This window comes from Zophobas morio, unplaced genomic scaffold (assembly GCF_036711695.1).
Source record: "Zophobas morio isolate AGI-343-1 ecotype UQ-CSIRO unplaced genomic scaffold, CSIRO_AGI_Zmor_V1 ptg000007l, whole genome shotgun sequence".
In the NCBI taxonomy this organism is placed as follows: domain Eukaryota; kingdom Metazoa; phylum Arthropoda; class Insecta; order Coleoptera; family Tenebrionidae; genus Zophobas; species Zophobas morio.
In genome coordinates this window covers 13,063,617-13,088,000 of record NW_026972112.1, presented here as the reverse complement: position 1 = coordinate 13,088,000, position 24,384 = coordinate 13,063,617, and the positions used below count along the sequence as shown (strand labels likewise).

General features: G+C 31.9%; 1 protein-coding gene across 2 annotated transcripts in view; it reads left to right on the top strand.

The window, feature by feature from the left end:
• The window catches only part of LOC135124656 (zwei Ig domain protein zig-8-like), a 289,793-nt gene that overhangs the window by 100,295 nt on the left and 165,114 nt on the right, over positions 1-24,384 (top strand). The gene's annotated exons all lie outside the window — the stretch shown is intronic.

Genomic DNA, 24,384 nt, shown 5'->3' with positions numbered 1-24,384 from the left:
TCACGAACTTCTATCCACTTTAAACTTGTATTTGTTCTTAATATTTGCATGTTTCTTTTCCAACTTTTTCGTAATATAGATGATTAATCACTGCGATTACAAAGAATGACGGTAGGGAATTATCCGATTACACAACTTAATGAAATATGCAAGATAATGATACACTTTGCTTTGATTTTTTCACAATGCTGTTTCGTCATTTATTTCAAAGCGTATTTTCAGTACCCACATCTGCTAAAGATGACTACAAAGTTTTATGGTGCTTGTTAAAAAGTTTAATCCTCCTTTTAATTAAGTTTTTTTGTTTCGGGGAATATTTTTTATAAACAACAGCAGATTCGATTCTTTATGTGAGGCACCACATCAGACTGTGGCTTAACCATAGTACCGTGACCAAATCCGGCAGCCCTATGGCATGTTTAATTAAAGGAATGTTTCACTAGCATAAAACCTACTTGTTAAAATAGGTGCAGCGATTCAGACATTTTGAAACGGTCATATAAGTCTAATATTTTACGATTATCAGGAACATTTGTGTTGGTATTTAGAAATTAACCGGCAAAATGCTATTTTCTGAAAAAAAAACTTGAAAGCTCTGAGCGCGTGGTTACAAATTGAGAATGAGCTGTACCCGCAAATAGGATGATCAAGAATTATTCATTTACCGCTGTGAATTTTTCAGTTGCATGTAGCGTAATGCCAGCTGGAAATTTAATTCGAGTGCATGCTTCACCAAAAATTCAAACACTCGAACTGAATGACCATTGTTATGTAGTTATTTGAAGAAATAGCGTCAGTAGATACTACTTTTTCATGAAAAAAATATATATAACAAAATAAATTATCACATTGCCAAAAAATATTTCCTCCTATTGAGTACGTTACTAAAACTTATAAATGAAAATAAAAGACAAAGATATGTTTCTATTTCGTTTGCCACACCCATCCACTATATTTTCTTAGGAAGCGCTTGTTGAAAACGTTTCTGTGCAACGATCTGCTATGCTACCACATCGATTTGAGTTTGAATTTTCCAGAAAGTGAACAGAACAGGCGCCACCCAACGACTTTGCAATTTCTTAGACCTTGTATTAATAATACAAATTCTGCTGAAGATGCTTAATATAACCAGTAACATGAAACATTGTATAAAATTCAGAATTTTGGTAACATTCGTCCCACTGGGAGTGTTGAATAGGTAAATGTAAAACAGACTTCAGAACTTAAATACTTTTATCCGATTGATAATGGCATCTATCAGTAGTTCAAATTTCCTCTAAAAATATATAAAAACTTACTATCAACAAAAATGAGCTTTATAAAAAAATCTGGGTCCTTAAAACAACTTCTGATGAAGAGATTTACGTTTATTATTGTAGAATACCTTGGGAAAAAACATACTAAAGTGAACGAGGTAATCAACAACATATGTGTAGATCAAGTTGGGAACGTATGTGGTGTTTTTCTTTGGTGGGTATATTAATATATTTTTATCCAGTGGCTCGTTTACTCCGGCAACGGAATGATTGATTATCCAGTGGTTTACGTAATTGCAAACACGGCCGAACTGCCTAAACTTCTAAACATGAACTTAACTAATGGACTCGCACCAACACGCGAACCGAGCTTTAAGAATAGACGCGATTTTCGCTTTAGGAGGGTTACAACAAATCGAGAGGGTGATCTTTTTCTATTTTTTAATTCGCGGGTTCGAACCCGGAAAATTGTTCCGCACCATTATAAAGTTTAATTTGCTTCGAAAGAGTTCTCAAGCACTGAAAGTATTTCTTTTGAAGTTATTTCGATTCGATTTCCGAAATGTACGACACTCCACAGCTTGGATTAATTCCGAAGCGAAAGTTGCATGCCGGTAATATTTTTTCATTTTAAATGAATTATAACAAGAAAACAGAGTTTTTATTTTTCAAAAATCACGTATCACGAAACCCTCGTTAAAAACGCATTTTGTCGTCCTTAGATAATTTGTGCTCTTAAAAAGAATTTAATGATTCACATTTTACATTTAATTTAACGCCGTTTGTATAAAATGACAAGCTTTAATTAGCTGTTTGTTTTAGGCTAACATTTCATATTTAGAAGGTAATTAGGTTTTCAGTGAAATATTGTCGGCGCTGTTGGGTTTGATAGCATCTATTTAAAACGTTTTAAAATAACACAATAGATCAGGATAACAAGCACATCCAAAAATAATTATAAATTGCAAATACAATTTGTATATTAATAATAAAATAAGCAAAATTTAAAAGTTATGATTAATTATTATCATTAAAATATAATAACCATCTTGTTAAAATTTAATTTCATATTCATATTTGTATTTAAATAGTTTAAAAAAACTACTAAAACCCGGTTTAAGACAATAAAAGACAATATAATACATATTCGATTATCAAGGGAACGTAACGTCAAAAAAATCATTGATAGGTATACGAAAACTTGTTACTCCTTGTTGAATAATTTATTATTTACCAAGGAAACAGCTTTAGGTTTTTATTTAGGTACTTATTTCAGTTTACCTATTTCTTGTTTGTGATGTAGTTTTGGTTATTCTTTTAAACAACATATGTATAAATAGTTATACATACATTTAGAGTTTACATTAATTATTGATTTTTAAAATCGTTTTAACTGATGGATCAAAAAAAGTATTTTCGTGTAAGTTTAATGACACACTAAGCAGTTGTTAATTCTTTGCTCATAAAAAACATTTAACGAAGACATATATACAAGATGTTCCAACTCTCTGGTAGGGGCTTATTGAAAAAAATTCTTTAATATTTTCTGATGCCATCGATTTTCGACTACTATTTAAAATTAATTTCGAATATACACGATGTTTTAGCTAAAATTTACAAAACTCAATTGTATTTATTTTTCTAAACATAAAAGGAACAAAACGATATTAGCTAAACTCAGATATTTTTGATAAACAGTTTTCAACATATTTACATTTTTATGTTAGTCACCTTGACTTAACATAGGTAGAGAAAATCATACACGGTATAACCTTACTCACACAGGGTGATTAAATTTGCGAACTGTCAGTTTTCTTCTGGTTCCAAATAGAATACCTCGTGTTCAAATATTATCAAAAGAATGAATTTTCAAATTTAATCAACGTGTGGGAACAACTCTAAAACTGGAGCAATATAACGTTGAAACCACGATTTTCGCTTTCTAAAATGTTCAAATATTTTGCAATTATTTTTTATCCGATTTTCCTGAAACTTTAACAATGTATTACTTAAATTATTTTCGGGTTCAGTTGACTCCATTAAAAGCACATTTTGTTTTTCTAAATTATTTATGGCCTTCACGATAAAGCTGTTGTTTATTTTAATGAAGGCGGGTTCATTCCCTAGAGATGAGAGGTTTTTTCAATGCTATATTGTCCGTCTTTGTTTGAAACTGCAATCAGTTCCTCTGCAGTTTACAAATGATTAACCTAAAATATTGCTTCCTCCAATTAAATACCCGATCTCGTTACAACTGATGCAACGGTGATTTAGGTATTTTTTTTTAAGTACAGTGAAATTCTTAATGGACGCTTGGTTTTTTTACGTACATTCCTAATGAACTCGTTTACGTTAGAAAACTTATATCTAATCTCCGCTGCTCGAGTGAATCCCTATGCTGATGCGGAGACCTTATATAGTTTTAACCATGTAGTTAAGTTGCGGCATCTGAAAGTAATATTATTTTCTTTTGGTTGAACGAAGTTCATAAATCATTTATTAACAAATTTTAAAGTAGTTAACCTTCTAATATGGCTCGAGTGGTTGATTTTCACTTAAGTATCTTATTATTTAATAAATTTGCAACGTAATATTCACAAGAATTGGTGGCTACTACAACATATGTAGGCATACGTAATTCTTATCTATAGTTGACTTAGTTTTATCTAAGGATTTTTTTTTATGTATTTAGATTAGACCAATATTTTTCGTTTTCATCCGGAACGCTAGTTATTTGAAACGTTGACTTGTTTTAGCTATGTTCACACAACTCATCATTTCCACGAGTCAGCGTTATATTTTTGTTGCGCACTTTTCAAAGGAAAAGCAATTAATAACGTCCTTACAGGTTCTTAGATTAGTTTTTACTCTTCCAATTTCTTAGACTTCTAAAAGAACTGTGGCAATATCTTGTGTTACTAATAATGTTACTTTTACTTGCTTAAATACTTTAACTAAGGTGTGATTTTTTTAAATTTCTGTTCTAGTTGGCCATGGCGCGTCCGTCGGCAGTGAAATTCAAACGGTTGACGTAACCCTCATGGCTAACTAGAGCAGAAATTTAAAAATTCACCCAATATATTTAACTAATTAATTGTGGTCAATAATACCAGAGTACACAAATAATTAAACATAAATTTACCATTTGGTTTCAAACTGTGAAGTATATTTTTCCGTCTTTTTTTTTGAACAAAATGTCCATATTCGTCGTTTGTTAATTATTTTGTCGTCTTATTACTAGATAACAGAATCATTTGTGGATACAAAATATTATTTATAAATAAGTTCTGGATTATTTGTAATTCACAATAACAAGGCAAGCTTTATATGTATTTATGCATATTTTTCAACTCACAGTACCACAAACATTTCATTTAAACATGTGTTGATGATATTCTCCCAAAAATGAACAAATTAATTATACATGGTACAGACAATGACGAATGAACATCCCACTCGTATCTAGACGACATTGAATATAATTTTAAACGTCAGGGAAAATTCACTCCAGCGGAATAAAAATGACAGAAATTTAATCCCAGGTAAAACTTAAAATTCTTGTGGAAATTGGCCTCAGGCGCTATCAGTGTAAAATTTTTTGACAGTTAGTTACAAAAGCTCTTGTTTCAGCAAATGGTGTGTTGATGATCAATTCTTACATAATTTGTGCCCACCGAAAAATAATTGGCATTTGAAATATAAGTCAATTATCCAAATATAACACAATAGGACAGAGCGAGGACAAGGGTCGATATACAGATTCATCATAGATAAAAGATTCTAATCAGTGGTGTTACAACACTATTATTCTAAATTTTATTTCTGAGTCAAATTTCATGTTACCAGTCTTTTAGTGTGAGTAATCACGATATCATATTTTTGTCTAATGGCCTGATGAAATTATGGTTCTATAAAAGTTTCTGAAGAGTGATGAATTGTGTTTGTAGAGGGGATTATCACCTAACGTCTCCAATTCTGTCTGTGTAAATCTCTCCAAAGTTTCATAACAAATATAAGTAAAGATAATAGTCAACGATAACAATAAAATCATAGTGTAGCAGTTTATTTTCTACTAATTATATTGTTTATTTTTGTTATTAAGACGTTATCAGATTTTCCAAATGAAACCCAACGAGGTCAGTTTGACGAATGTCTAAATTCACGTTTTCTTCAAAGATCGTAACTCATAAAATTGGAACTCACATTTTTACCGTTTCCAATTGTTTAAGCATACATAAAATTGTCATAAAAATAAGAAAACGCTAGAGAAAACTTATTTGGATCCGCTTCAAAGAATTGATGACATCATGTTCAATCTCCTTAATTAAGTTTTACTAGCGGTTCGGGTTATGTTCCGAACCAAACGAAAAAATATTGTAAACAGAAATTTATTAAAATAATAATATAATAATTGATCATTCATTTGCTTCTAGAATTGACCAGCGTCCATCTTCAAGAATCTTGTACAATCAGCATAGTGTTTTGCAGTGGCGGCTCGTGACTGTCTGATGTGGTGAGGCGATGATAGAAGTTTGACAATAATAGTAATATTACTTGGTCATACTAGTTAGTAATAATAGAAGTCTTGCCTGAATACCGGTCATTCCCGGGTCAGTGGTAGGTCCCAATAATAATAATAATAATAACACCCATAACACATTGAATCAACAATGTTTTTACAAGTTAAAATTTTGTTGAAAGTAGCACTTTCTTGGAGGGATTCGGGAATAGTTGTTGTGTTCTTTTCTAAACGTTTTAAGCCCATGAAATTTTTAATGTGTACTTTGGAACTTTCATGTAATTTTGCACTTCGGATGAAATTCTTTAAATCGTTATATCCCGGAATGTTGTGTAAATATTACGGCAGAGCCATTTATATGTTTCGTAGGTACCAAGTTGATTTAAAAAACTTGGAGTACTGACGATTCTGTCGCTTATCAATGGAAGTTAAATGAATTAACGGTTTTGACTGCTCGATACTTAGCAAAATTTGCCGACGTTCTAGCTCGGTTCGCCGTGAAAACGGCGTTTCAAGAAGCAACATGACGATATCGTAATCGGGTTTCATTTTTCACTCACCTGTACCTATGAAAGAGACAATGACATAAAACACCAACACGTGGGTTTTTATTCACGTTCATGCTAATTACCCACGCACCCCGCAACCCTACCGTTCTGTAAAATAAATGGAAAAATGGTTTCATGAGTACGCCGAAATTGGCCGAGAAGCACCGAAGATATCGCCTCAGTTCCGAGCGAACGCATGTATAGGAGTATAGGAGCCGAGCCATGGAAATCCGTGTCTGTGATTGGGCTTCGCTGGTTCAAGTGAACCGACGTTCTGGCCGCTTCAGTTAAAGAACTAGGGGCATAAATCGTACGGTATTCAACGAAAAATGTCAGCAGGAAGCGTAAAAAATAAAAAATCATGTACAGATTTCCCATTCAACATATTTTTGTAACTAAAAATGCATTGAAAACTCTTTTAATTATAAATTAAGTCAATCTGTTCTTAAGATATATGCTGTGAGGCGCCGCCTCACTTGCCTCATCTGACGAGCCGCCACTGGTGTTTTGAAACGAAACAAGCAGCAATTTTGTCAACTAAAGCAATCATGTCGGATATTAAACATAATCAACGTTGTTCTTTTAAAGTTTAAAATCTATTTCCAGAATGATTTGCCATTTTAAAAATCACAAAACCATGAACGTCAGCTAACTGAATTCCCCGAGCTGTTGAAAAGAACTACTTCAACAGATCCTTTAATAATAATAATTCTAATTTCTAGTTCCCACTAGAACTTGTAACGAAGGTTTATGCATGTAAAACGAAGCGAATCTACTTGTGTTACAGTGCCTAGTTGTTAAAATTATTTAAGTTCTGACGATTTTCTTGTAAATGTTTCGCTGAAAGGAATAACGACCACGCGATGCGTCTCAGTGAAGGGCTGAAATCGTACTCGTCTGTGATTATTAGAAGCCAAGGCAATCCACTTGATGAAAGTCAGGGATGTCCTAATTACAGCCAGTTTTCACAGCTTCACATTTCAGCATCGTCACATTGAGTTAATTGCGGAACTGAACCTTTGCAAAACCTTTGTAATTTGTTGTCAAATATGAAGACATTCCCAAAACTGTCAACAGTTTGAATTCCTGTCATTAAAGTAGAACTTCCAATAACTGCCTTGCCACCATCTACAACATTAAATTTAATTGCATTTTCGGTAAATTCGCAAGCGAATCATCCCGTTTTCATGAATAATTGCTTTCCAATATCGAATAATATTAATTAGAAGCGACATTTGGTGGCTCCCCGTGTAATTTAGAATCAATCCGTTCAAACAGAATTGAAAATTTTTCATTTTATTGCCAGGTTGATGTACGAAGAGTTGGAAATTTATGTCCGAACATTTCAGGATTGTCCGTAGCGTCCATAAATTGAATAACGGTCGGCAGAATTGACCACAATATTCCGCAACCGACATGGACTTAATCCGAGACGAATTTGCTCATCGCAACGAATTTGCATGTCTATAATTAATTGCAGAACCAGCTTGAGAGATTACTGAATACAATATTGTAGGGAATTACCATTGTGGCGCCATTCTCAACCAAGTCACGGTTAAAGCGATCAACTGTCGAATGATTTATCACCATCGATTTCAATTAAAATTGTCTTAAGAAAATCACAGACATTTATTTTAATTTAAATCGAAGAAGCAGATCCTATATTTACGAACTTTAAAATAGCGATTGATTTTATAACTTCCGCTAAATATGTAATGACACATTTCACAATAGCTGTATAAAATTCGCACCGTAGGGCATTAGCGTATTCCCGGTGAAACACAAGCTTCTGTTACTTACGCTTTTAGTTTTAAAATATTTAACCAAGAAGTACTCGGAGCCCGTTTATACCCAATATTTTTCAAGATATTGAATAATTAAAATTGGCTTTAATCTTTGTTGGCATATTTCTGAAACCATTTTCTTTCTAAGAGATTAAAGTCTGTAAATATTAATTAATTCTTGAGTTACTCCATAAAGTAAGGGTATTTCCCAAGTTTCAGAACATTTTTTAATATCAGGTTGAATTGGAATAAGTGCAACACCGTTAAAGTAAACTCTAACCAATCAGCTCCCATTTATATCTACATTTTTCTAAATGTAATATGATGATATTTTATTATTTTTTTTTATTATTGCTTAGCATAGTGCTTATTGAAAATGTTTCTAAATTCCATAAAAATAGTTCTCTTTAAAAGCTATTTCAAGTGTGGGACAATGATATATTTGTTTTTATATATTAAAGCATAAAGACATGACAGTAGCGTAAGGTTACTACTTCACAGTCAGGAAAGCTAATTAACGAAGTAATTCTAAATACACACTAAAATTTTAATAAAATGATAAATTATATGTTATTCCTTATGTATTTTTGGTGTCTATTATGTCACATAAATTGCATGTCTTATAAATTTTGCAACGCACAAATTGTCAACACATAAAAAATCTGTTGTTGAATAGAGACCAATTCTTATGTACAGCCGATGTCTCGTTAGTGTCGCAACATCATTATGGATAACAATTTCCGCGAATATAGCTTATACAATAACAGATCACGTATTTCATGCCATATTTTTCAAACTCATAATAGTAAATACAGTGAGTGACAAGCAATAAAAGCCAAAAGTTAAAGGATATATTAAATAATATGTTTTACATTTTGAATTGATCATTATATTTGTTTAGTTTCCGTTTTTCTGCATTCTACTCCAAGTGTATTTAATGATGTAGCAATGTGTCTCTTTGTAAGAATTTTGTTTAAGACATCCAATTTTTTTCATTTTTTGGTAATTCGCACAGACGAAAAAGGCACATTTATTTGTAAATGTAAAAACTAAATTTACTGTAGTTCACTTTCACTATAAAGTACATACTTTGAAAAATTTTGTGAAATTAAAGTTGGGAACTGTGTGATGTGTAATACCATTTTTATATAAGTGAACGAAAAAATAAATTATTCATGTTCATCATCAAGAGTTTGAAAACTATTAGCCATGCCATAAGATTATTTGACAGTCATATCAAAAACATCAAAATTTTTAAAGTAAACTTGAATTTTGGTAATTTTGCCAGTGCTTATAAAGGGACTCGACTAAAATGTTAAATTTACAACAAAATTATATTCTAAAAATGAATTCTTAACGTTTTTGTTGTTAAAAAAATCTAAAGATGGTTTTCCCATTTTATGAAAAGCTGAAGCTGTTGTCGTCATGCTAACTTTTTGTTGTTGCCAGTGCTTCCGTAGAGGTTTGAATGGAGCTCTTTATTTAAAGGATTGTAGCCGATGGCACCAAGCTAGTTTTTAATTCTTATAGGAATAATAAACCTTTGAAAAATTCTTCACCACGAATTTTCCCTACTGTACTTTCTTAAAACATTTTCCTGTTAATTCTGATATTAATTTCCCAACTAATTCTGGGTTTAGATAAAATCTCATTTTAATTACTTTTCCTGGTTCCGTTTCCGCTTGATTTTACTTATTACAAAAGTGACTGCGGAGTTTAGCGAGTGGGAATGTAAATTTGAAATTGCAGGAAAAATATTAACATTTATACGGAAATGAAATACAATAGATGTTTAATTCCTTCACAGCAGTGTCTGCAAGACAGCCAAAAAGACGCTACAAAGACTAAATTGCCACTAATGTGGTGAACTGGGTTATATCATAGATACCGTTTTTTCTGCTTCCTTGACATCGACATTGTCACCAACCTGTAGAAAACTCATACATTAATAAATAACCACAATAAACAATTTTCAGGTTTATTCTTTCCTAGAGTTCGCTATAAAAATTCATTGTCTTGGTATTAACAGATGGGGATATGAGTCGAATCTACCTTGACAAATAACTCAATACCTTCCACTTGCCCTGCAATTTAATTCTCTAGTGAAACTTCCTTTTTGAATTTTCCCAATTTTTATATTTTGTCTTAAAAATCTCTTTGGACCCCGTACATAGAACTTCAATTAAACACATTGATGACCTTAAGCATTCGTAAACCAAACTATTAGTTGGAACCTCCATACGACTGCAGCTATTATTTTATGTAATTTCAATCGTTGGTAAGCTTGCTACAATATCAGCAGCTTGTTTCTTTGTCATTTGGTGAAATTCAAAAATTGCATTTGTAAGTTTTCTACAAGGAAAATTTTGTCTCGGATTAGTTAAAATCGGTGTTTTTCTGGTTAAAAAATGTATTTGATTTTACAGATTGATAAATGAGTGCGAATGCCATACATATCAGCTACAGTCGTTTGGTGGTCTAGATTTGTTAAACTATTTTTTACTTATTATCGTAAATTGTAAAAGTATGTCTTAATTTTTACGAATTTTGTTGTCTATAAATTAGGTGTTTATGTATTTTTGCTTCACGTTTTTTACAAAACTAAGGTATGTCAGTATGTCACTATCTGATCTAGCAAATTTAACATGTGCTCTATTGCTAAATGCTAAAATTAAATCATGTAAATTTTGATTTTAAAATTTAATTGTTAGTTTCTTTGTCATAAAAATAAATTACATTTGTAGAAAAAACATCTTTACAGATGTATTCGTACCTACTTAACGTGAAGTGTTCTTTACGAATTTCACAAACATTACGTCATCGGGCTTTGACAAAAAAACGCATAAAGGTGGCACTCAGGACATTTCCACTCATTTTCATAACAAGAAAAACTCATTCTTATTTTATAATGTGAAGATGAAAGCTGTCTCCTTTGATGTATTAAAATCCCGTTTGACATCTCTGTTAAATTGAAAAAATCTGTTTTGATAGATTACGCCTTCAATATATCCGCCCAACTTTTTCGTCAATAAACATTTACCAGTTGAGATTTTCTCGTAACTTGTATTCCAAACTGTAATTTTCTATTTGCCTTCCCTGATCACCCATATCTCTCTGTCGTCTAATGTTTCCGACTTTCTAAAGTGGAACGTACAACCCTTTCATGCAGTGCTTTGTTCCCTTTAAAGATTTCGTCCGACGAATCTCTGCGGTCGACTGACTTCTCGAAGCAAACAGCTTTCGCTTTTCCACCGGCACCATCTTGCCACAAAAGTACGGACTATATCGCTAATTTAAATGGAACCCGGAAAATGGACATGGGATATCTTTGTTGTACTGTTATTACATTGTAATTGTTGCAACAGATGTTTCGGGCACGTAAACGCGTCGTTTAGACGTGACTACAGCTATGAATGTCTCCCCAACTGGGATACAACAAACTGTGAAAATTTCGTAAAACTGAGCTCTGAGGGTCACCAAAAAGACAATCTCTCTATTAGAACATGTAACAGACTTTACTAAACCGTTCAAGTCAGTATACACTACACAATAAAATACATTTTGATAAACTTCAATATGGAAACTCTTAATTAACATTCGGTTAGTAGCAAGGATTTAATACAAGAACAAGAACCCGACCAACAAAATTAAACATACTATGTAAATACGGTAGCTCATAATTCATATTTGGCGGTATCTTAAAATTATCTCCATTATGAACCAGCATTCTATTTACAGATTACAAGGCTTTAACTTCATCTTAAAATTCTCTTTGTCAGACACTGTTAGATGTAGATACCACAACCCTAAATACGGTTTTACTGTTATTAAGTGCATGGTTTTCGAGATTTTATAAAAAGAAAATCACAGCAAAATGCAACTATTTTATTAAAAGTGAGTGCCGTGTTATTGAATGTGTGAGTAGAATGTTTGCATAGAAATTGCGTTTTATTTTTATGCATTATTATTTACAATTCTAATAACTTTTTTAACACATGGTGTTTCTTGTCGATACGATGGCACTTCTTTATCGTATATTTAACGTCTGATAAATACAAAATTATTTTCTTCAATGATACCATAATATTCTTCTCCCTCTTTCTTAAATTCAAAATAAACGCCTTTCATGTTTATAAGGTTTCATAGGAAACCTGTAAAATTTTATTGCATAGTCGCTATTCTTGTAAATGTTCAGGCACCCACCTACACAACAATTAAATATACGACTTATACCGCTGCTTGTGTGTGAAAAATCACATAACCAGAAAAACGTAAGTGTTGTAGTGTTGCTGGTATTACTATTATTATGTGAGTAAGTTTTACCATCATTGTTAGGAAGTATTACATATGCATACACAATTTACCGAAAAAAAAATTATATTCACTTGTAACACTATATTTATAGAATACTTCGACTTTTCGAACAAAAGGATCATTTTACAAAGATTAAATTACAATATTGCATGCAAGTTTCCAGATTCTGTTTCTCTATAAATCTCTTCTGAAAAAATAATAACGTCATGCTCAAATATTCTAAATAAAGTCATGTATGAAATGTCTGATGTTGTTTAGCACATTATTTATTAATTAATTAAAAATAAATAATTTTAGCCTTACCATTTTGAGGTATCCCGTCTAAAAATAAATTTATGTGATATTTAAAACAGAACAGAACTTTTATTTATTCCTTAGTCACCCTCTAAAAACAGTTGCTGATGTCACCTCACTAAAATTGGTCTAAGGTTAGTTTTCTCCTTTGCCTTCCGTAGTCTTGGCAGTACAGTTCGACAGCTTTTTCAGAAAATTATAAAATTTGATTTTTCGAATTTTATTTTTTTGTGATAAGCCCTATAAATTAAAACAAACATGTTAATAAAAGCATGCTATGCTTCTTTACTGCATTCACAAATTTTCGGGAAATGGAGTGAATCGTTCTAAATTTGATCAATAAAATAAATTTCCTCATTCATTAATTGCTTCCCGAGCGTAAGCTAGGGAAGTATTGTAATAGGCTCCATCCGGTGAACGCCTAATTTGATGTTTTCTTGGCTTCCCGATTCCATCTGTCTGTCGTTTTTGTCGATACTTATTATTACATAGGTAAATCTTCGAACCTCCTAGATCGATTGTTGGTAAATTTTATATGTATTTTAGGCATATCGTGTAGATGTTAAAACGTTAACCAAAATTTGTCTAGTCATCTCCACCCACAATGTGATGAGTTACTTCAAAATTTTGGATAGTAAATGTTACTTAAATTCCATAAAATGACCTGCTTCTATATTTGAGGTTTAAGAATCCGTGTTTATATTTTAGCCCAGATGTCCATGCATATTTTGTATTAACTTATAACTGTTATCACTAATTCACAAAATCAAATTTTATAATTTTCCGAAGAAACTAAATTTAATGGGCCCCACCTGATCCAGGCGCGAAAAAATTCTGTCTAATACCTTAGACCTATTTTTCTTTTTTTAGTCATCTTGTGTAATAATATGAACGCATTGATAAACCCACATTTGAGATAAGAAATTGAAATGACGTTATACATTTTTTGAGGGGCTAAATGGATAAATTTTATTCACGATTTACCATGCGTATGATAACCTTAAAACGTTCACAATATTTCAAAGTAATCGGTGTTGCAGTTTCGAAGTCAAATTGTAAAATATTTTTTATTTAGATAACATTTACTACGTAAAATTTGATATGACGTCATTATATTGTTAGTATGGATAAATTTTGGTTAGCGTTTACCATCTACACGATATTCCCAAAGTACATTCAAAATAAAATTTGACAACAATCCGACCGGTAATTTCGGAGACTATTTGTCTAATAAAGATCCACACAGGCAGATGACAGATAGACGCAAACTAGAGTCCTATTTTTTCATATGTCTGTATAACATACGTGCTAATGTTGTAATGTTATGACCTTACAATGTTGAAATCATGTAAATATTTTATCAAAAATGTTCTTACAAAATGCGCGCTCAAGTACAATCAGCGCTGATATTGTCCGGAAGCAATTCGGTGCTACTAAATTGCAGTGGCGGCTCGTGACCTTTTGAAATAGAGGGACACAATTTGATTAATGATTTAAATATGAAGATATAAAACAGACTGTTATTACCAATTAATAGACGAAATTGTGTGACGGCAATAAATGCAAAAATAAATTCAAGAAAAGTAAAAAGTACTTGTCCATGTACCTTTGGTTTTAAATCATGAGACAAAAAAAAAATTATTATTTTTTTCACAACCGCACATCACAAAATTTACCAAGCCTGTTGTGAATATTAAAATATCTATGAAAGTCTCTCGCTTTGTCATGAACACATTTTTTATTAATAAATAGGAGGTGGCTCTCCCTAAATTTTGCACCAAATATTCAACTGAATTCATTATTTTTATTTAAAATCAAACAAGTTCACTAGCGCAGAATGAAAATGTAATCCGCCACTGAGTTACTGTTAATTATTATTAGTGGTCAGTGTTCGAGCAGGATCCGATTCCAACTGAATACAGCGACTAGACGCACGGTTTCCATGGCAACGGTGTAAATAAAACGTCTAAAAGAGCCATGATTTGGTTTCCGATTTTAGTAGCACTTCAGCAACGTATCATACAACCAAGACAGAACATCTTTGATACATATTGCACAAATGGAGCTTGATAAAATAATTAGTTTTGATAATTATGACACAAATTTTCGGATAATTTTTTAAAGATTGAAAATTACTATTTTGCTATGTGCTCCCTAACACCAGCCGCCCCTGCTAAATTGGCCGACGGTTTCATTCAAAACATTGTAAATAAAGTTTAATCTACAACAGTAACTAAGGAGAAAATGTCCTAAGTTCGCAACTTATTCCTACGGGGTTCGATTAAAGTAGTTGTTGGAGATTATATAATGAGAATCAGCAACCATGAATCAACTAAGTATGCTGGTTTTTGTACTAAAGGTGTTTACTAGAGACGTAAACTTCAGATTTTCGATATAATGTATTCATAAATTTCTGGCTTATGTGAGCAACGAGCACCTACAGTTGCAAAAACTAATGTTACCTGTAATTAAAAATAACTAAATAAATAAGCAGAAAATCCGTATTACATTTAACGTGGAAGTGAATTATAGGTATTTACCTTCACAAATAAAAAAAATTCTATTCGCTTCTGAAAGAAACTTGTTAATTTGTTCCGATGCTTTAACTTTTTGCTTTTAAAAGCAGTTCATTTCCGTTTTAAAAACCCTTTAAATTTTGCATATCAATATAATGTAGATTTTTTTAAATTTTAAAAGGTACAGTATTCCAAATTAAATCACGGACAAAAAACTAAATGTTCTCTAATAATGGCAATGGGTTTCAAAACTGCTCATGAAGTATTCACAACCACACATTGTGTTTTATATGATGCTTTAGACAAATCGGAAAACCTGTGGATTATTTCACCAGACCGATTGCACTTTATTTGAGAAACTATTGAATAAATAAATAAATATTTAATTAACGACTTGTTTAATTAAAGTTAGGGTTTAAGCACAGGGTGGTAGCATTTTGATTTTATCAAACATTTCTACTACTATATAATTTCTAAACAATCCTTGGGGCTTTGTCCTTTGTATATTTTCATGGGCAAAGTAATCTAAGTTCAATATAACAAATATAAAAAGAGACGTTATTTTAAATCTTGTGAAAATTTTAAAAAAGTATCTCAAAATGCAGTGAAAGAAACTCTTTTTTTTAATAATTGGAAAATTTAAAGCGAATGTTTAACACTGCATTGGGTTCACTTACAGTATACACCAGTGATCTGAAATAATTATAGAGACATAAGGAGACCATCTTTTTTAAAAAACTTTGTGTGACCTAACATCTGTATCCAGCAGAATCAATTAAAGAACAAAAATTGTCTTCGTGTCTTGTGAAACCGTATGTACTATGACCACTTTCAGTAGGTCCCTAATTGGACATTTGTAAAGATTCTCTGCCGCGTAATTTATTTTCTAAGAATTTTGGGAGGTTAATTAACAAAATCTCCAATTTATGTCTCATCCATCGTTGCTTATTAGCTTATGATATTACCAAGGAAAGAAAACTGCCAGTTCAAATACACCCAGTGCTTATACGACTTTTTGTTTTAGTGTTTAAGAAATTAAATTATTATTAAACAGTACAGATATAAAGCGGAACATGACGCAATAAAGCGTCAAATAGAAATTTTATATTTCCTAAACCTAAACGACCGAAACGGGTTTCAGTTACCTCGTCGTTATATTTTTTATAAAAATTGCTACTGGAATGCTTTCCTTAATGCATTAAATGATTTAAGCAACATTTTTGCCAAGATACATGCTGTTCGAGGAAAAGTGAATTTCCCCGCTGAACTTAATTTCCGGTCTAGTCTGCAGCAGACCGATAAACGATCATCCAATGTTTTTGTCGTTACGGTAGCAAACAACGATTGTCCTTTTCAAATTTCCTACTTTGTAGCATGCTTTACGAATCTCTGTTCGTTTGAATCTGATTTAGTAATCCACGACGTCAGTTGTATTTATTACCCCACATTAACTATCTATATGAAAAGTAACTATTTTCGAATATTTATCATGTAAAAAAATAAAGTGTGACGATGTAAGATACGATTTTAGTAGTTCGATACTGCTCCATTCAAATCCATAATAAGTTAATTTTTCCAAAAGCATTTTATGTGTAACGACATAACCAAAAACGACTTATCCTTTTATTTGGTTTTTTAACCAATATTTAAAAAAATGACCTAATATGGGTCTGTAATTATTCATATCGTTATCATAGAAAAATATGGTGAATAAATACACATCATCAATGCGAATAGATACACATATACACATAAATAAATAATTCATTTTACAATAACAATAATGTTTTGATCCATCTAAACTTTTACATGTCTAGTGATAATCAAGATTACAAATATCTGACATTCATTACTGAACTTAGCGCAGTAATATTCCAGTCGAAAAAAATAGTGATTAACTTAACTGATATTTATATACAATGTACAAACTGTCTTGTAGGTTCAATAATAAAATATACAATTCATAAAATGGGCAAAATTTGAAGTTACTTTTAAAAATAAACACTCTGTACTAACATCTAAAGTTAATAATGCTGCTTGGACAGAAAATATTAGACAATGATATATTCCGCAGTTCGACATGAAAGCAACTCCAATAATAGAATTACATCCCAAAATAAAATAAATATTAGTTTTATTAAAACTCGTCCAACGGCGCCGTCAAACTACTGTCGATCGAGATTAATAGAGAAGTCTGTTTTGAAGTCCACTCAGATGAAAACTTGAAGTCGTCTCGCTGTTGGTGTAACTTCGCAAATTTATCAAACAGGCTTCCAACTACAGTTATGAACTAATGGGTTATTGTCCACGTTAGAGCAACGAACTTGACTATTGTGATGTGAAATAATTTGGCTGGGTTTTCTCAAAATCTAGATTAAAATTAAAACAAAGGGTATTATTTGAACACTATTGGGAACACATTCAGCAGATGGGTTTTGATTATTGTGGAACGATAAATTTTGCTTTACAAAGATTTGATCAGTAATCGACAACACTGTGTTCCTAATTAGCGAGAAACTTATTATGAAAAATGCGCAGGAGTCTTTGGCTGTTGATAATAAATTGGTTTGAACTCATGCCATTTCGAGTTAATTATAAATCATTCGACGACTTTCACATCACGATTAAAATTAATATCAGTATATTAAACTAAAAGGAAAACAACGCCTTGTTAAGCGGCACATTATTCAGCTTCTTCTCATTCTAATTAAGGATAAATTGTGCTGTAATGGCAAACATGGATGGAAATTCACCTTACCCACTTTTGTGAGGAAGTTTAATAGAACGAGGAACAACGTATTTTCACTATATTTTAAAATTATATTCTATCGTTTAATTTAACTACATACAAACTGTTAAAATTACATAGACAAAATCCATAGAGATGTTTACTAATACATTTAAAAACATTTATTAATAGCTTTTACCGAACTGCAGATACTTCGTAAATGCAACACGCTTGTCATTTCATTTCAGTCATAATCTTCACACTGACGACTTATCTACAGGTGTGCGGTCTGGGGTTAAACGCCCTCAGCTCTGCAGTGATTTATGCAACCGTGTAGAAAAGCAATTACGTTCTGGGCCACAATGCAACGCCAACAGCTCTTCTATTGTTGAAAAGCATATGTTAACAGTCATCTCCCTTTGTGTCATTAGTACTTTAGTCTCGACCTTTGATTTATCTGTCCGTTAAAATGAGTTTAACTTTATGTAGTTCGACGTAATTAAAGTTATTCAGGTAAACTTTTAATTTCATAATGTATTTTACAATATGCTGCAGATTATGTTGGATGATACTTCAGCAAAAACTTGATGTCCCAACGCAATTAGTGCTCAGTGCCAGACACCTAACACCAAACGTCGAAATCAAGCCTCCATTTGTTGTGTTGACCTGAAATCGAGTCCGTCTAGCCCGGCTTGCGATTAGAGTGGAGTCGCTTTCCCAAAAGACTAGGAAATTTTAATTCGATCTTCGGCTAGACTTCGTCAGATCTCGGTTTGGGGCTTCGTTCTGTTAGGTATTAGACGCCCAACCTGAAAACCAAACATATTTTATGAACATGTGAAGTCTTAAAAGAATTAAAACAAGTTCTGTGCTATCTATATGCCAATGCAAGGTATATTAAAGGAGATTGAGGTTATTTCTTTGATGTGAGGTCAGTTGAGGTTGAGGTTTCTCCCGAGGATTAGGAGTAGATAAATTAATTTTAATTATAACAAGTTGATTACAGAGAATACTAATACTAATATTAATTTTGTATTCATTTTTTGCCAACAGATTTAAATGAATTGATAGTTTGATTTAATCATCTATTTAATACCTAATCATGCTAAATATTTCGGGGTGGCCACTTTTTTGCCGGTCAGTGTACATAGAAATGCTATAAAATACATAATTAAAAGAAATCTAAACGTAGTTTAATTGAAAGAAGAAATGAGTTTATAAAATTTAATGGAGTACAAAATGTTTTTATTGAACTCTTGTTTTACCTAACGAGATCTTTAAATTCTCTTCAGGATCAGTGGTCAGTGATTAATTATATTCAGAAGGCTGAATATATTGCCATTGTCTGATAAAGGCATATAATGGCATGTCAGAGACGCATTTAACATTTGGAACTTTTTAATGAAAATAAAAACCCTCTGTGTATTCACAGAAAAGTTTGCAAAATGTTGTTTATAAAAAATTAGCTTCGGGACAATAAGTGATATAACTCTTGGTAACTTTTTTACTATTATATTATTATTTTTATTATTATTAAAAACATAAAAACTGATTTCTCGTTTATAAAACAAAATATTACTGCTGTTGCTGTCAACGTTGACACTTTTGGTTTTTTCTTGACTCTTATTTACTGAGTAAGTGATAAAAAAATCCGAAGTAGATCCAAAAAAATTTTTTTGAAAGTAAGCAATGTTTTATTATAATAGTGCAATTAGACAACAAACTTGAATAGACAGTACTATATAAGAAAAGTATTATAAAGGAATAGATACATATATTGAGATAACCCAAACATCCGGTCAAAATGCGACATGTGCATAAATTTAAAAAAAAAAATGAAACCCTACATTCTGTGTGTGTTTTTTTTTTTTAGTGGCGAAATACTTTCAAATGCAAAGTGGTAGACCGCAAAGTTGAAAAGTGCTCTTAAATATAATGCAAAATATGGAGGACAAAATGTTATTCCTTCATTCTGGAGAGAAAAAATACGGAAGCCAGCTACAAAAACCCTCTGCAGTTTTCAAAAATGAATCACAAGCTAGAAATCGGTACAAATATTTGAATATTACAAATTTAAACAAGCAACTAAGAAAGAATTCGCCACTAAAGTAACTTGATGGCAATACACAAATCAAGACCAAATCTTAGATTATGATTAAAGGATGATGGCTCGGATCCAGGCGATCGAGCTCTCCTCAGTTTTCAGAGTTGCTCGTGTTGCGCAAGGGCTGTTACATAATTGACCCCATCATCCACTTATCTTGCGGACTGCCAGGCCGGACAATCCACTCATTCCACGCAAAACAAGATACCCTAGTCGGAACGGAATAAAAAAATGGGTGAATAATTTGCTCTAAAATTCTCCCCTACTAACACTGATCGATGAACTTCAACTTGTTGATGTAAAAAATAACACATTAATACAAGACAACATAAACATGAAATAATATCGATAATCAAAATAAATAGAAAAATAATAATCACCTGCTGAAGAATTCGCCAAAATTTCACATTTCACAGCAAAAATCGCCAATTAACTAGTCTTACACTAATTACCCTCGTTGAAGGGGGACCGTGGAGCCGAATTTGTTTAAACAATTGACGTTTTATGAAGTTACAAACTAAATTGACATACGCTTATTCGCAACACCCAACAGAAGGTGATCCTTTTGAAGACTACCTGCGTTACCAACCCTTAAACTACCAACCTAATTCTCTAATTCCCCAAACACGAAATCGTGGGTGTGAGCCTACGTTATTAAAATTTTTTTTTTTTCAAATGCAGTTTTTCGGCTTTGTTTTTTCTCTTTTCAGCGCGAAATTTAAAAGGACACCACAATATATTTTAAATTCCTCCTCGTTAATTAAACATAACCAATAATAATAATTTTATTTATTGATATTAGTATTCAACGAAATATTTTTAACATACCCTGACATGAGATTCATATTAGTATATTGATTTCAGTTTTGTAGGTCTGCTTTAAGGTCTAATCATTACCGTTTTTTCTGCATGACGAACACTCCCAACTATGTTTGAAATTATTATTATTATAAGCGGTAGCTTTTCTTTGTTTAGAGATCATTATCCATTTTTTTTTTTTCTAAAAACACACAAAAATTGATTATTTTTATAAAACAACATTACCTGTGTATATGCAATAACAAATGTGCGTATGTAATTTTACATTACAGGTAAGTTAATTTTTGTAAACAGACTGATAGTTAGCAATGAAAGTAAAACAGGATCGTGGCACGCTGCGACGGTTAGTTAGTAACTAATAACTATCTATTCGATCTCAGAGTGTGCCAGTGATTGTCAGACAATTCAACTAAGTAGAGATTAAATTAACACAGTTAGTGATAGGAGGAGCGCTACGAGTATGACTACTAATGTTTATAGTTAAATTACATAAAATATATAGAAAAATAAAATAGTTTACTGAACTTTATTAGGTACATGTTCGCGCTATCGTTAAGTTCAGTAAACCTTTGCCATATTAATTATATAAAGTAACTTTTCCGTTTTCTCAAGTTGAACTTCTAGATATAAGATTTCGTCTTTTCTGTGATGTCTGCTCTTGATTTATAGAGCTCTTGTGGAACAAAAACAAAGAAAAAGCTACACTTCTATTACGATTTTATTAATCAAGTCTTTCCTCTCTGCGATGAAAATTTTACTGTGATTGGACAGCTTTTAGGAAAAATTACCGTCTTAATTACTCATTTCCATCTTCTGTTGGTAAAGCTGGTATTAAGAAAATGAACGCATCGTCAAGTCATTTAAATAGTCTGCAGGTGCAAAAAAATGCTGGAAGGGATTCTGATGAAGTTGTGGGCAATATGTTAGTGGCAAAAGCACGTCAGATATATCAATTTGAGGTTGGCGAATAAAGTTTTGACAGGTCGATATGTGAGGTATGGTCGCAATTCCTTATACCCTCGATCGGTCTAACTGCTCACTATATCATTGGAAAGTGGGTTACTAACGGTTTTGCAAAGCACCAAATGGAATTTCAACTTTGCATTTAAAAATAAATTCTCTCCAAATTGTGAGAATTCAATTTGATCCACTAACCACTGCTTATTAACACAGCAGGAACAGGACAAACAAATCTGCGTATCGCTTGACGTAAATGCAAACTTTTCAGATTTGATTGCTGCTAGCCTAGGCTTCGCTGAGAAGCAGTAAAAAGTCTAATTAGCTGCACTTTCATGACGTGTAAATTAATTCTGGTTGGCAAATATTTGTCGATTAAAATCTGAAGTAAAAACTATGTTAGCTAGCATTAATAATGAAATTATAAGGTTGCAGTTTTCGTCGTGAAAATCTCGAAGCAATTTGTTCACATATTGCATAAAATTAAATCAACTGTTTTTGTTATTCTGTTATTATAAACCAATTGGATTCAAATTTTATTTAACACAAATTGCAGTCCATGTTTCTAATTTAAAAAATATGTGGTTTATTTCACATTTTTGTATTAAAAGATATACATCAGTTAATTATAAATGAACTGCCGCAACAATGAATTTATAAAGTAAAGCTAACATTTTACGATTGAACGTATTCAATGAATGAAAACTAGATTTTTTTGTTAATTTATTACGCACAAATATTTCACACAAAAATCTTTTTAGACATTACGGAAGAGGGAAATTTTATAGGAATAAACGTGATTGCCTATGAGAAAGGGGCTCGTAATGAAAGGTACACTTATGTCCTCACATCCAATCAGACCTTCACATAGACGTTGACGCTTTTCTTTCGTGAGGCCATCACTGAGAAAATTACTGTCCATTAAAATTCAGTACTCTGCAAGAGAAACAGGACGTTTCAGAAAACTACACTCGAGGGATGGCCAATCAAGTTGGCCTTGCCAGCCTACATTTCCGTTGATTCTTTTTACTTTATAAACAGAGGAGTATTATAACAAAATTAAACACACCCCGGGAAAGTTATTTTTTAATGAGTTTTTGCAGCAAGAAATTAAGCGTTTTTAATCCTTTAGGGCTCCTAACGTTATTTAAAAATATAATACTGCGAACTTCAAAGTTCAACGAAAACACTTTTCAGTCTGTACTGTAGTTAAGCTGAGACTGCAAAATGTGGAATTACGTACATATTAAAAGCAACCGACTTATACGTGTATATCGCAAGTACTGAACATCGTACATAAAACGTTAATTGTAGATTTAGTAATCTGTATCTATTAAAAAACATATTGCTAGGATGTTTGCTCGTATAGTATTTATTTTAGGGTTTATTCTTTCGGCATAACTATGCTTAACAAAATTTAAAATCGGTATTGTATAAGGGTAGTAGCTAACTACTGACCTGCTGAAACCTCAACAATCATAATTCTGAAGTAAAGAGTAAAAAAACTGCATTAGCTTTGTTTAATGTTTTGTTCCTTCAACAGTAAAACAACGGATAAAACAAAAATACGTTTTTTTACTACTACTCTTTTGTTTTAAGTTTTTTTTATATTTGACACAAACAAAAATAAAAACGTACAGCTATATTTATGCCAAGAATATTAACAGGATTCTTCTTTTCAAAGTGTTTAGGAAATTAGTTGCACAAAAGTACCTCCTATTACTTAAAATTATATATTCCCCAACACTAACTTTTGAACGGTCATCACCTCTTAAATAGAATTTAATTATTATATTCACTAACTCCAAATAAAATTATATATTATTCGAATAAAACAAGGTTTCAAAAGGACAAGTTATAACAATCCAAAATTTTAAATGATAACGGTATGTTTTGAATAGCCCTTTTTAATATCCATGCCAAATTGTACTTCATGGGGATATTTATGAGGGTAAAACAGCAGCAACCAAATTTTCAAAAAAATAATATGTGACATTCAAGATTTTGACTTTGGAACAATAATTAAAACATTACGAGTTTTACGAGACAATGTACAATAAAAATAAAATAAATTTAAACACGATAAATTCATTAACACGTCGTTCTTTAAAGGCGCCAAACTAGCGGCTTGCAAAAAAAATAAGATTCTGCTAGAGTTGGTACGAGTAAATTTTTATGTTCTGCCTCAGGACGCACATTAACTTGAGAGCAGTCTTCAAAACGACAGACAAAGGAACAATGAATAACAACAAAACAAAAATTACAAGTTACATTCTGCACAGGTTTTCTTATAAACAAATGAAATTTCTCTTATGCGTTTTCACACTGTCAGAAAAAGTAAGTGCAAAAGAATATTTCGATCCAGAAGATGAGTTACGCCCGATGTGTGTACAAAAGTACGATATCTACTTATAGCAATGTTATCTTATTATCTACTCAAGGTGCTTGAGATTATTACAATTTAATTTTGTCCATTTTGGCATAATTTCCAACTTCCTCTTATCTAAAACATAATCACTGCAGGTTGGAATGTATTTTAAACATA